The sequence below is a fragment of the Bos mutus genome, chromosome 7 (genome assembly GCF_027580195.1).
Source record: "Bos mutus isolate GX-2022 chromosome 7, NWIPB_WYAK_1.1, whole genome shotgun sequence".
In the NCBI taxonomy this organism is placed as follows: domain Eukaryota; kingdom Metazoa; phylum Chordata; class Mammalia; order Artiodactyla; family Bovidae; genus Bos; species Bos mutus.
The window spans coordinates 93,355,874-93,370,663 of NC_091623.1; the positions used below are offsets into that span (position 1 = coordinate 93,355,874).

Here is a 14,790-nt window from a genome sequence, read left to right on the forward strand (position 1 = left end):
TTGTCTCTGGGAGCCTAGGCGAGTCATTAACTTCTTCCAAGATGTTTCCTCTAATAATCCCCACCCTGCTGCCTACCTCAGATTTAACCCTTCAGCTGTCTGAAGGGTTAAATGAGCATAGTATTCATAACACTACTTAGAAAGTTTACAAGTGTGACCTGACCTCTAGGAGAGAGGGGTAAGTGGTTATGTTGAACTGGTCGAAGCCTAATGTGTTCTAGGTCAGCTGCAACTGAATGCTTAATTTAAAGTAATTTTTTCAGAGAGACGGCCCTAAGATGGTGGAGGAATAGGATGGGGAGACCACTTTCTCCCCCACAAATTCATCAAAAGAACATTTGAACGTTGAGTAAATTCCACAAAACAACTTCTGAATGCCAGCAGAGGACATCAGGCACCCAGAAAAGCAGCCCATTGTCTTCGAAAGGAGGTAGGAAAAAATGTAAAAGACAAAAAGAGAGACAAAAGAGGTAGGGATGGAGCTCCATCCCGGGAAGGGAGTCTTAAAAAAGAGAAAAGTTTCCAAACACCAGGAAACACTCTCACTGGTGAGTCTGTGGCGAGCCTTGGAACCTCAGAGGGCAACATAACCGGGAGGAAAAATAAATAAATAATTAAAACCCACATATTATGTGCCAGCGTAACTCCCAGTGGAGAAGCAGTGCAGACGCCTGCATCCGCCACTAGCAAGCAGGGGCTGGGCAGGGGAGGTGTGGGCTGCATTGCTTAGAGTAAGGACCTGGCCTGAATGCTCCAAGGGCAATCTGAGGGAAATAACTTGAGATAGCAAACCAGACTGTGGGATAGCTACCCCGCAAAAAGCCCTAACTTAAGACACCACCAGGCCCGCTCACAGATCAAAGGACTGACTGGAGCTAGCTGGCTTCGGACCAGCCCATCCCCTGCCGGAGACAGGCAGTCAAGGGCAGCCAGAGCCGGAAGGGGCCAATCCTGGCCCCAGAGAGGCATTATCTACCAAACTGCAAGCAGGTTCGTTGCTAACCAAGACTTCTTGGGATTCTGGACGGTCAACATCTGCCTGAGAAGGTGTGCTGGTTGTACACCCAGAAAACCAAGCGGCAGGGATGGGGGAGGCGATAAGTCTCAGCCACCGTGCTCGCCAAACACCTGGTCGCCTGAGCTGCTCGGACCTGGAAAGGGCACGAAACGCAGGCCCAACCGAGTCTGTGTCTTTGAGGAGTACCCGAGTACCTGAACCTGAGCGGCTTAGACCTGGGAAGTGCATACAATCCAGGGCCGGCCTCAGACAGTTCCCGGCAGAGCAACCTAGAGCCTGAGCAGTGTAGACAGGGTAAGCACACACACCGTGAACGGGGGCAAACCCAGCGCGGCCGAGACACTGCGAGCACTCCCCACACACGCCAGTGTTATTTGTTTACAGTGTTCCTTCCTCCCCAGAGCACAACTGAACAAGTGACCCTAAAAAAGTGTCCACCACCACCCCCTTGTGTCAGAGCAGAAATTAGACACTGACAAGACCAGCAAACACAAGAAGCTAAAACAGAGGGAACCACCTTGGAAGTAACAGGTGCAATATATTAAAACCCTGTAGTTAGCACCGACTACATAGGAAGGGGCCTATAGATCTTGAGAAGTATAAACTGAATCAAGGAACTATCTGAAAATGAACTGACCCCACACTGTCCACAACACCAGAGAAAATCCTAGATATATTTTTACTATTATCATTCTTTAAAAAAAATTTTTTTTTAATTTTTCAGTCCTCTCTTACTCCTTTAATTTTTCATTTTTATAACCTACTATTACTTTGCAAAAAAAGACCCTATTTTTTAAAGCAAACTTCATATATATATATTTATAATTTTTGTGACTTTGTTCTTTTTTTCTTTAATATTGTATTTTTGAGAATCCAACCTCTACTCTAGATTTTTAATCTTAGCTTTTTGGTATTTGTTATCAACTTTGTACCTTTAAGAACCCAATCTTCAGTACCCATTTTTACTTGGGAGCAAGATTACTGACTTGACTGCTCTCTCCCCCTTTGGACTCTCCTTTTTATCCACCAGGTCGCCTCTATCTGCCCCCTCCCCCTTCTCTTCTCTACCCAACTCTGTGAATCTCTTTGTGTGTTCCGGACTTTGGAGAACACTTAGGGAACTGATTACTGGCTGGATCTGTCTCGCTCCTTTTGATTCCCCCCTTTATCCTCCTGGCCACCTCTGTCTCCTTCCTCCCTCTTCTCTTCTCTGTATAACTACATGAACATCTGAGCGGTCCAGACTGTGGAGAGCACATAAGGAAGTGATTACTGGCCAGCTTGCTCTCTCCTCTTTTGATTCCCCCTCTTCTCCTCCTGGTCACCTCTAACTCCCTCCTCCCTCTTCTCTTCTCCATGTAACTCTGTGAACCTCTCTGGGTGTCCCTCACTGTGGAGAAACTTTTCATCTTTAACCTAGATGTTTTATCATTGGTGCTGTATAGATGGAGAAGTCTTGAGGCTACTGTAAGAATAAGACTGAAAACCAGAGGCAGGAAGCTTAAGTCCAAATCCTGAGAACACCAGAGAACTCCTGACTCCAGGGAACATTAATTGACAGGAGCTCATCAAATGCCTCCATACCTACACTGAAACCAAGCACCACCAAGAGCCAACAAATTCCAGAGCAAGACATACCACACAAATTCTCCAGCAACATAGGAACACAGCCCTGAGCTACAATATACAGGCTGCCCAAAGTCACTCCAAACCCATTGACATCTCATAACTCATTACTGGATACTTCATTGCACTCCAGAGAGAAGAAATCCAGCTCCACCCACCAGAACACTGACACAAGCTTCCCTAACCAGGAAACCTTGACAAGCCACGCATCCAACCCCACCCACAGCGAGGAAACTCCACAATAAAGAGAACTCCACAAACTGCCAGAATACAGAAAGGCCACCCCAACACAGCAATACAAGCAAGATGAAGAGGCAGAAAAATACCTGGCAGGTAAAGGAACAGAATAAATGCCCACTAAACCAAACAAAAGAGGAAGAGTTAGGGAATCTAACTGATAAAGAATGCCAAATAATGATAATGAAAATGATCCAAAATCTTGAAAACAAAATGGAATTACAGATAAATAGCCTGGAGACAAGGATTGAGAAGATGCAAGAAAGGTTTAACAAAGACCTAGAAGAAATAAAAAGAGTCAATATATAATGAATAATGCAATAAATGAGATCAAAAACACTCTGGAGGGAACCAACAGTAGAATAACGGAGGCAGAAGATAGGATAAGTGAGGTAGAAGATAGAATGGTAGAAATAAATGAAACAGAGAGGAAAAAAGAAAAACAAATTAAAAGAAATGAGGATAATCTCAGAGACCTCTGGGATAATGTTAAATGCCCCAACATTTGAATCATAGGAGTCCCAGAATAAGAAGACAAAAAGAAAGACCATGAGAAAATATTTGAGGAGATAATAGTTGAAAACTTCCCTAAAATAGGGAAGGAAATAATCACCCAAGTCCAAGAAACCCAGAGAGTCCCAAACAGGATAAACCCAAGGCGAAACACCCCAAGACACATATTAATCAAATTAACAAAGATCAAACACAAAGAACAAATATTAAAAGCAGCAAGGGAAAAACAACAAATAACACACAAGGGGATTCCCATAAGGATAACAGCTGATCTTTCAATAGAAACTCTTCAGGCCAGGAGGGAATGGCAGGACATACTTCAAGTGATGAAAGAAAATAACCTACAGCCCAGATTACTGTACCCAGCAAGGATCTCATTCAAATATGAAGGAGAAATCAAAAGCTTTCCAGACAAGCAAAAGCTGAGAGAATTCAGCACCACCAAACCAGCTCTCCAACAAATGCTAAAGGATCTTCTCTAGACAGGAAACACAGAAAGGGTGTATAAACTTGAACCCAAAACAATAAAGTAAATGGCAACGGGATCGTACTTATCAATAATTATCTTAAACATAAATGGGTTGAATGCCCCAACTAAAAGACAAAGACTGGCTGAATGGAGACAAAAACAAGGCCCCTATATATGTTGTCTACAAGAGACCCACTAGAAACAAGGGACACATACAGACTGAAAGTGAAGGGCTGGAAAAAGATATTCCACACAAACAGAGATCAAAAGGAAGCAGGAGTAGCAATACTCATATCAGATAAAATAGACTTTAGAACAAAGGCTGTGAAAAGAGACAAAGAAGGACACTACATAATGATCAAAGGGTCAATCCAAGAAGAAGATATAACAATTATAAATATATATGTACCCAACATAGGAGCACTGCAATATGTAAGACAAATGCTAACAAGTATGAAAGGGGAAATTAACAATAACACAGTAATAGTGGGAGACTTTAATACCCCACTCACACCTATGGATAGATCAACTAAACAGAAAATTAACAAGGAAACACAAACTTTAAATGATACAATAGACCAGTTAGACCTAATTGATATCTATAGGACATTTCACCTCAATGCAATGAATTTCACCTTTTTCTCAAGCGCACATGGAACCTTCCCCAGGATAGATCACATCCTGGGCCATAAATCTAGCCTTGGTAAATTCAAAAAATTAAAATCATTCCAACCATCTTTTCTTGACTACAATACAGTAAGATTAGATGTCAATTACAGGAGAAAAACTATTAAAAATTCCAACATACGGAGGCTGAACAACACGCTGCTGAATAACCAACAAATCACAGAAGAAATAAAAAAAGAAATCAAAATATGCATAGAAATGAATGAAAATGAGAACACAACAACCCAAAATCCGTGGGACACTGTAAAAGCAGTGCTAAGGGGAAGGTTCATAGCAATACAGGCATACCTCAAGAAACAAGAAAAAAGTCAAATAAATAACCTAACTCTACACCTAAAGCAACTAGAAAAGGAAGAAATGAAGAACCCCAGGGTTAGCAGAAGGAACAAAATCTTAAAAATTAGGGCAGAAATAAATGCAAAAGAAACAAAAGAGACCATAGCAAAAATCAACAAAGCCAAAACCTGGTTCTTTGAGAGGATAAATAAAATTGGCAAACCATTAGCCAGACTCGTCAAGAAGCAAAGGGAGAAAAATCAAATCAATAAAATTAGAAATGAAAAAGGAGAGATCACAATAGACAACACAGAAATACAAAGGATCATAAGAGACTACTATCAACAATTATATGCCAATAAAATGGACAACTTGGAAGAAATAGACAAATTCTTAGAAAAGTACAACTTTCCAAAACTGAACCAGGAAGAAATAGAAAATCTTAACAGACCTATCACAAGCACGGAAATTGAAACTGTAATCAGAAATCTTCCAGCAAACAAAAGCCCAGGTCCAGACGGCTTCACAGCTGAATTCTACCAAAAATTTAGAGAAGAGCTAACACCTATCCTACTCAAACCCTTCCAGAAAATTTCAGAGGAAGGTAAACTTCCAAACTCATTCTATGAGGCCACCATCACCCTAATACCAAAACCTGACAGAGATGCCACAAAAAAAGAAAACTACAGGCCAATATCACTGATGAACATAGATGGAAAAATCCTTAACAAAATTCTAATGATCAGAATCCAACAGCACATTAAAAAGGTCATACATCATGACCAAGTGGACTTTATCTCAGAGATGCAAGGATTCTTCAATATCCGCAAATCAATCAATGTAATACACCACATTAACAAATTGAAAAATAAAAGCCATATGATTATCTCAATAGATGCAGAGAAAGCCTTTGACAAAATTCAACATCCGTTTATGATAAAAACCCTCCAGAAAGCAGGAAGAGAAGGAACATACCTCAACATTATAAAAGCTATCTATGACAAACCCACAGCAAACATTATCCTCAATGGTGAAAAATTGAAAGCATTTCCCCTAAAGTCAGGAACACAACAAGAGTGCCCACTCTCACCACTAGTATTCAACTTAGTTTTGGAAGTTTTGGCCACAGCAATCAGAGCAGAAAAAGAAATAAAAGGAATCCAAATTGGAAAAGAAGAAGTAAAACTCTCACTGTTTGCAGATGACATGATTCTCTACATAGAAAACCCTAAAGACTCCACCAGAAAATTACTAGAGCTAATCAATGAATATAGTAAAATTGCAGGATATAAAATCAACACACAGAAATCCCTTGCATTCCTATATGCTAATAATGAGAAAATAGAGAAATTAAGGAAACAATCCCATTCACCATTGCAATGAAAAGAATAAAATACTTAGGAATATATCTACCTAAAGAAACAAAAGACCTATATATAGAAAACTATAAAACACTGGTGAAAGAAATCAAAGAGGACACTAATAGATGGAGAAATATACTGTGTTCATGGATTGGAAGAATCAACATAGTGAAAATGAGTATACTACCTAAAGCAATCTATAGATTCAGTGCAATCCCTATCAGGCTACCAAAGGTATTTTTCACAGAGCTAGAACAAATAATTTCACAATTTGTATGGAAATACAGAAAACCTCGAATAGCTGAAGCAATCTTGAGAAAGAAGAATGGAACTGGAGGAATCAACCTGCCTGACTTCAGGCTCTACTACAAAGACAGTCATCAAGATAGTATGGTTACTGGCACAAAGACAGAAATATAGATCAATGGAACCAAATAGAAAGCCCAGAGATAAATCCACGCACCTGTGGACACCTTATCTTTGACAAAGGAGGCAAGAACATGCAGTGGAGAAAAGACAGTCTCTTTAATAAGTGGTGCTGGGGAAACTGGTCAACCACTTGTAAAAGAATGAAACTAGAATACTTTCTAACAGCATACACAAAAATAAACTCAAAATGGATTAAAGATCTACACATAAGACCAGAAACTGTAAAACTCCTAGAGGAGACATAGGCAAAACACTCTCCGACATACATCACAGCAGGATCCTCTATGACCCACCTCCCAGAATATTGGAAATAAAAGCAAAAATAAACAAATGGGACCTAATTGAAATTAAAAGCTTCTGCACAACAAAGGAAACTATAAGCAAGGTGAAAAGACAGCCTTCAGAATGGGAGAAAATAATAGCAAATGAAGCAATTGACAAAGAATTAATCTCAAAAATATACAAGCAACTCCTACAGCTCAATTCCAGAAAAATAAACGACCCAATCAAAAAATGGGTCAAAGAACTAAACAGACATTTCTCCAAAGAAGACATACAGCTGTAACAAACACATGAAAAGATGCTCAAGATCACTCATTATCAGAGAAATGCAAATCAGAACCACAATGAGGTACCATTTCACGTCCGTAGGAATGGCTGCTATCCAAAAGTCTACAAGCAATAAATGCTGGAGAGGCTGTGGAGAAAAGGGAACCCTCTTACACTGTTGGTAGGAATGCAAACTAGTACAGCCCCTATGGAGAACAATGTGGAGATTCCTTAAAAAACTGGAAATAGAACTGCCTTATGACCCAGCAATCCCACTGCTGGGCATATACACCGAGGAAACCAGAACTGAAAGAGACATGTGTACCCCAATGTTCATCGCAGCACTGTTTATAATAGCCGGGACATGGAAGCAACCTATATGTCCATCAGCAGATGAATGGATAAGAAAGCTGTGGTACATATACACAATGGAGTATTACTCATCCATTAAAAAGAATACATTTGAATCAGTTCTATTGAGGTGGATGAAACTGGAGCCTATTATACGAGTGGATTAAGCCAGAAAGAAAAACACCAATACAGTATACTAATGCATATATATTAGAAAGATGGTAATGATAACCCTATATGCGAGACAGCAAAAGAGACACAGATGTATAGAACAGTCTTTTGGACTCTGTGGGAGAGGGCAAGGGTGGGATGATTTGGGAGAATGGCATTGAAACATGTATTATCATATGTGAAGCAAATCGCCAGTCCAGGTTTGATGCATGATACAGGATGCTCGGGGCTGGTGCACTGGGATGACCCAGAGGGATCGTATGGGGAGGGAGGTGGAAGGGAGGTTCAGGATGGGGAACACATGTACACCTGTGACAGATTCAAGTCAATATATGGCAAAACCAATACAACATTGTAAAGTAATTAGCCTCTGATTAAAATTTAAAATTTTATATTATAAAATAATTTTTTCAGCTGGTATGGAAATAGAGTTTTTCTCCCCTCTAATATTTGGCAGAAATTAGCTAAGCCCTTCCTCCCTCATCATTCAAGCCGCAAACACAGTGGAAAAGATGGAGGAGGCACAGGTAAGCCATGGTTATGTGAGAGAATCCAGGTCACTGTTTCAGACTCAACTCTCGTTATTTAAGGATGTTCGTGAGGCTTGCTGTTTCTAGGACACAGTTGTGTTCAGTGTGGCCCTGGGCAAGGTCAGAGGGGAAGACATGGTTCTAAGAATTCAAAGGAAGACAAACACTGATGTTTATTAGTTTTTAATTTTGTTTTTAATTTCTGTCTCCGCTTAAGCAATGCAGAATACCCATGAAGGAGGATGTTTTGCAAAGTGTATTAAGCCATTGAAGGTAAGTGCATAGACATCTGTTAAGGTGATAATTGGGTATGTGTCCTTAAATTCAGTATATGTAAAATAGATCTCACCTTTGGCCTCAAATATACCCCATGCCCTTTATCTCATCTCTTTGAATGGTGTGACCCAAAAGCCTGAACTCTTGAACTCTTCCTTAGAGATACTCATTTACCTTAGATTTTGATAAGTCAAATATACATGTTAAAAGAAATAGAATGTATTCATTTCAACCAGAAACTGACAGGTATAAGGGAAAAGAAATGAAATGAATAAAACTGTACTTATCCAAAAGAATCTAGAAAAAAAGAGAAAACTAATAGAAACTTTTAAAAACATTGCTCATAATTAAGTGGCAGAAATAAATTCAAGTATATTTATAATCACAAGAAATGTATATGGGCTAAATTTGCTAGTTATTTGATTTTTTAGAAAATCCATCTACCCTGATTACAAGAGATGCATTAAAAGCGTGAGGAAACAGAAAGGTTAAAAGAAAAAGGATGAAAAATAGACACCAAAAGTTAACAAAAATTTAAGTTAGTATAGCAATATTAATATATTAATAATATAAAATAGGTCTATGGCAAAAAGAATGATCAGGGATAAAAGGGATCACTGCATAATGGTAACTGGATCAATTCAACAGAGAGGGGTAAAACTTCAAAGCCTGTGTATACTTAATGAAGTAGCCTCAAAAATGAAAATGGACAAATATATGAAGAGAAGTTGTTGACCAGTCCACAATGATGGTGAGAGATTTTAGCTCATTTTTATCATAAATAATAGAGCAAATAGACAAAAAATACTACAGATGTGGAAGATCAAAATACAAAATTAACATGCTTAATTGAATGAACTGTATAAGAGAACCCTATAGCCAACAATTAGTGAACACCATTTTTCTCATGGACACACAGAGCATTTACAAAAATTGACCATGTTCAAAGTCATAAAGTAAGATTCAACACAAATAGAATTTTGTTGAGACTATTCTTTGGTTAGAGTAGAAATCACTGACCCCATCCCACGTGTGACAAAGCCCTTTCAACTGTGCCTCTTCAGTGTCTGCTCGCATCACCCTCCCTCTTGCATTTTCACTGTGCTCCTGAGAGCAAGTGTAACATCTTCTCTCACCTGGGCTGCTGAGACGGACAGCAGTGGCCTCTCTTTTCCAGCACTGCTCTCTTCCAGTCCACTTTCTACCTTGCTGCCAGTGACCTTTCTAACGTATGAAAATGAGCATTTCTCTCCTATTGAAGACCTTTGACTGTGTCAGTGGGTTCTCTGCTGCCGTCAGGATAAAACCCAAACCTACGACCTATAGCCTTTCCTCATCTGTCACACCTAACCTTGTCACAATCACCCAGTCGTGTTCTCTCTCTCTCTCTCCCTTCTTCCACCCTTCCTCTGTGGCCTGGCTAAGTCATACTCATCTTTCAAAAATTCATCTCAGATATTTCCTCCTCCAGAAAGCCTGTTTGGACACGTCCCCAGCCCTGACCTCCCTACTTTTCCTCCATTCCACAGACACCAGTTGAGATGAGTTGATTTCCTGATGCTCCCAGGGCAGCATTCCATTTATTCTGTCATAGCACTAGGTGTGATTGCTGTACATATTCCCTACTTAAAGCACTTATTATTTTCCAGTTGCTCTGGGATAAAGAGTAAGGCCAGAACAAGGACAGCAGGGTTCTGTGAGGACCAGCCCTGGCCTCTACCCCTGCTAATGCCCCTTCATGTTCTCTTTCTAAGCTTCTACTTCCTTGAAAACATGGATTCCCACCCCGCTTAAAACCTTTACCTATGCCATTCCCTCTCTCTGGAGCACCGTTCTCCTCCTCCTCCCCTCCACCTTACTACCTTACTCAAGAGTTAACTGCTTAACTCCTACTTTTTTTTCCAGTCTTAGTTCAGTTCTCATTTCCTCAAGCCTTGCCTGACTTCCATTAACTGGATTAGGTTCCTCTAGTTCTCCCAGGACCATTTAACATTTCTTCAGAGCTCTTATTACACCTTCATTCTTATGATTATTTAATTACTGTCTTTTTGTGACTGAGCTGTCAGCTCCATGATAATACACACCAATCTGTCTTGCTCACCATGGTAGCCTAGTAACTGGCAAAATGCCTATTACTGAATGGGCATTTGATAAATATTTGTTGGAAGAGTGAATGAATATAATTTGACTATGTTTGCTTGACTGTCTCCTACATTAGTCTCCAAGGCCCTGGAACAGAAACTGTGCTTTTTCATTCTAGACACAGAACTTAGCAAATGACTGGACATAATCAGTGTTATGTGCATTTCTATTGATTGAATACCAGACCAGTCCCTTCTTGGGAGCCTCTCATGGAAACATATTATCAGGACACCTATTTAGAAGGTGGTGTCCTAAAGGTGTTAACAGAATAGCTAAGCCAAGAGCCTACATGTATTTTAATTTGGTTCAGATTAGGTCTGGAATATCCTGTCCTATGTTAAAAGCAGGCCAAAACCTGGTTCTCATCTTGTAGAAGATACTTACTACTTCGAAGGAAATGTTAGGGAAATTCAAGATCTTAAAGGAAGGGATCAGACCCTTTGATCTCAAGTCTGACCTCCTTGTCTCACCTAGAGAAAGTTGGTAGGGTCTGGAAAAAGGTTCCAGGTGTTGTTGTTTCTGCCAGGGAGTGTCAGGTTGGCAGGGACCCACTTCATACCCTCTGGTGAGGAGAGGGAGACAAGTGTGTTCTTCTCCCCTATTTCCTGTTCTGCTCTTGGTGTGTACCAGGTCTGCACCAGGAATGGAGCTGTGACTCACTGGTTTGGGCTATCACTTCTGCGTGTTCTTCCTAAGCCAGATCTGTTCCATGAGCTGAAATCTCATCTTCCAAAGTTAGCAGTAAACTATGGACATGGCCATGGGATGGACTTGACAGTGGCATGTAGGAGATGACTCCTACAAGTTTGCGAAAGCCAATTTACTAATTCATGAGTTTTGCTAGCTGGTTGTTGAACCATTAATAACTTGTAAATTGGCCCCAGGGAGAGTATTTACACCACAGAAATTGGCAAATGCTGTAAGAAAAGACTTTCTCTCTATTCTTCCTTTCCCTCTCTCCCTCCCTGCCTTTCTTCCTTCCTTTTTTTCCTCTGACTGCCAAACTCAGGTTGGAGTTCTGGCTGGACACTCACTAGTGGGTGTCTTTTTTTTTTAACTCCTCATCACCAGAATAGGTCCCCCATAGTAGCAGCTACTTCATGTAGTTCTGTAAGCCATAAATAATAATACATGCAAAGCACTGAGCCCAGCACTTGAAAACTTGTAAGCATTCAGTATATGTTAGCTTGATTACCAGCCTCCATGTATCTTATTGTTTGGGTTTGCCACTTATCTGTGCTATTAAAATTGAACAAAGTTGATTTTTAATGTTTACTGATATTTTAGCAATATTTGAAAATATTTTTTAAGTGATAGGGTAGAAATTTTTCATGTCACTGACATGCATTGATGCTCTTTTCTCATTTGGTTAGGTGTTGACTATGATATCCTATGGGTTTGTGTGTGTTACTGTCCAGGATGATAGAAAATCTATGTTTCAGTTGTCTTCATCTCCAATACTCTTTAATTTAGTATTCTTCTAATCCTTAAGAATCCCAAAGTCATTGAGAATAAACTATCCCCTGGCTTCCAGAATCAGATATTACATGAGGGAGATCAAAATGTCATTTTTTTTTTAAGATAACTTCTACTCTGCACCTATTAAGGGCAGGATGCTGCAGATGTTCTGAAAATTTGCAAAAGAAAAGAAGGAAAAATAAAATAAAAATTTAAAAGGCCTGAAATCTCTAATCCATAATTCTGAAATTCAGTTCAGTTCAGTTCAGTCACTCAGTCGTGTCCAACTCTTTGAGACCCCATGAATCACAGCACTCCAGGCCTCCCTGTCCATCACCAACTCCCGGAGTTTACCCAAACTCATGTCCATCGAGTCAGTGATGCCAACCAGCCATCTCATCCTCTGTCATTCCCTTCTCCTCCTGCCCCCAATCCCTCCCAGCATCAGGGTCTTTTCCAATGAGTCAGCTTTTCGCATGAGGTGGCCAAAGTATTGGAGTTTCAGCTTCAGCATCAGTCCTTCCAAAGAACACCCAGGACTGATCTCCTTTAGAATGGACTGGTTGGATCTCCTTGCAGTCCAAGGGACTCTCAAGAGTCTTCTCCAACACCAAAAGACTCTGAAAACCAGAAGTCTTCTCCAACACCAAAAGACTCTGAGAACCAGAAGTCCTTTCATAATTCAAATATGGCAAAACCTGACACAAACTGTCCTGAGACTTTTTAAAGTTTTTTTTTTTTTTATTCCATTTTGTGTTAATATTTATATAATCTGGTGCAGAGTTACTAACATGCTTGATTTTAGGCTACTATGCCAGACACCTCTGGAATTGTTCCATCATATACAATATACACACCATACTACCTTTCTAAAATCTCCCAAATTCTGGATTTTGAAACATATCTAAGTCTTTTCGAAACAGGAATTCTGGACCTGTAGTAGAAATCATAATGTCTGCCTTTAAGGTATTCACAATCTGGCCATACCAGAAGTATGAAGTCATGAAGAGGGACATAGATGCTTAGACCAAGTGTAGCCAGCAGGAAGTGGGGACTGTTCATCTAATTGGGCTGTGTCACCCAATGGCTCAGTCCCATCCTTAGGTCTTATACCCGTCAATGAAGAGTAGAAAATATGAGCAGACACACACATTCCAAAGAATCTCCTCCAGTATCCTTCATTCCTTCCCTTGATTCCCAAATTTAATCCTCTGCAGTCTGGCTTAACCATTCCCAAAACACTTCCCCTTAGAGCATCATTTGTTTAGACATCAGGAATTCTTTTAAATGCTTAGAGAAAATGACCTCTGTTCAAGAGGAAAAACAGTGCTCCCTGACGCAGCTGTGTGTTCTGTGGGCCCCAGGTCTGTCTGGGCTTAATGGTACACCCCAGGCCAGAGCATCCAGCAGGCACTCAGCCCTTCTGAAGACCTGCACACATCTTCAATGGAAACATCTTTCCTGCAGACTGACACTTTAAAGCCCCAGGGCCTTGAGCCAAATGCAAAGTGATTCTGCAGGGGCTCTAGCAACCCTTTCCACCCATCCTCTAGCCTCCTCTTACTGATGTGTCTCCAAAAATCTTTTGAATCTGTTGTGCAAATTAACAGTCTCCAGGACCAGCCCAGCAAGGACATTCCTTTCTTGAAATCAACAGACCTTCCAGCTCATAGAAAGAGTCTGTTTGCTGAGGTTTTTTTTTTTTCTTTTCTCCTGACCTAGAAAATTTGGCTTCTACAAACTCAGTCTTTTGAAGTATGTGTTTGTTATCTCTTTGGAAATGCTGAGGCCTTGCCCTACCATATGTTTCCCAATAGCCTCCTCTGGACATACCCATAAATAATAAAATATGCCCATAAATAATAAATTAGTGACCTTTTCTTGAATATTTACTATGTACCAGGTACTGTCTTAAATGCTTTGTATATATTATATTAATTAATCTTGAAGAAATTCTGTTAGGCAGGCATTGCTTTTATTTCTTTGTTTTTATGGCTAGGAGGTAAATTAATAGAGAAATATTTTCTAGCCGTCAGCTACCCTAGCCAGTTTGATGTCCCTGAGTTTAATTAACAGAACAGAGATGCTGCCCTGAACTGAACTTCAAGGCATTCCTTGTTTGTCCCTTATTTTGCTTCTAAAGACCCTGAGACTCAGAGAGCTTAAGTAATTTGTCTTAAGGTCACACAGCTGCTGCTGCTGCTGCTGCTAAGTCACTTCAGTCGTGTCCAACTCTGTGCGACCCCATAGATGGCAGCCCACCAGGCTCCCCTGTCCCTGGGATTCTCCAGGCAAGAGCACTGGAGTGGGTTGCCATTTCCTTCTCCAATGCATGAAAGTGAAAAGTGAAAGTGAAGTCTCTCAGCTACATAAATGTGAAAACTGAGAGCTGAAGAAAGAGTTTTCTGACTCTAGAGTCCATGATTTGAATTGCCAAAGAAACATGAGGAAGAGAATAAAATGCCTGTTGGATTAAGTGATCCTTAGCTTTTCTACTCATTTTACCCCACCAGCTTTCATAGCTTGCAGAGGCCCCTGGACTGTGTTCTGCTGAAGGTACTTTTTTCCTTGAATGGAGTCTTTGACGGGTTCTCCTTTGACACATGACTATCATCTTCCCCAGCCGTATAGTGGCCCCCACCAGCACTTTCCTTATTGTCACTGTGATGCTTGCCCCATATAACCCAACAATGGCTA

General features: G+C 40.4%; 1 protein-coding gene and 1 non-coding gene across 8 annotated transcripts in view; both read right to left on the minus strand.

Moving 5' to 3' along the window:
• Window positions 1-14,790, minus strand: part of FGF1 (fibroblast growth factor 1) — a 106,600-nt gene that overhangs the window by 27,537 nt on the left and 64,273 nt on the right. The gene's annotated exons all lie outside the window — the stretch shown is intronic.
• Window positions 14,080-14,203, minus strand: LOC138988693 (small nucleolar RNA SNORA36 family). The gene has a single exon (XR_011464959.1). It is a non-coding gene; the product is annotated as a small nucleolar RNA SNORA36 family (small nucleolar RNA).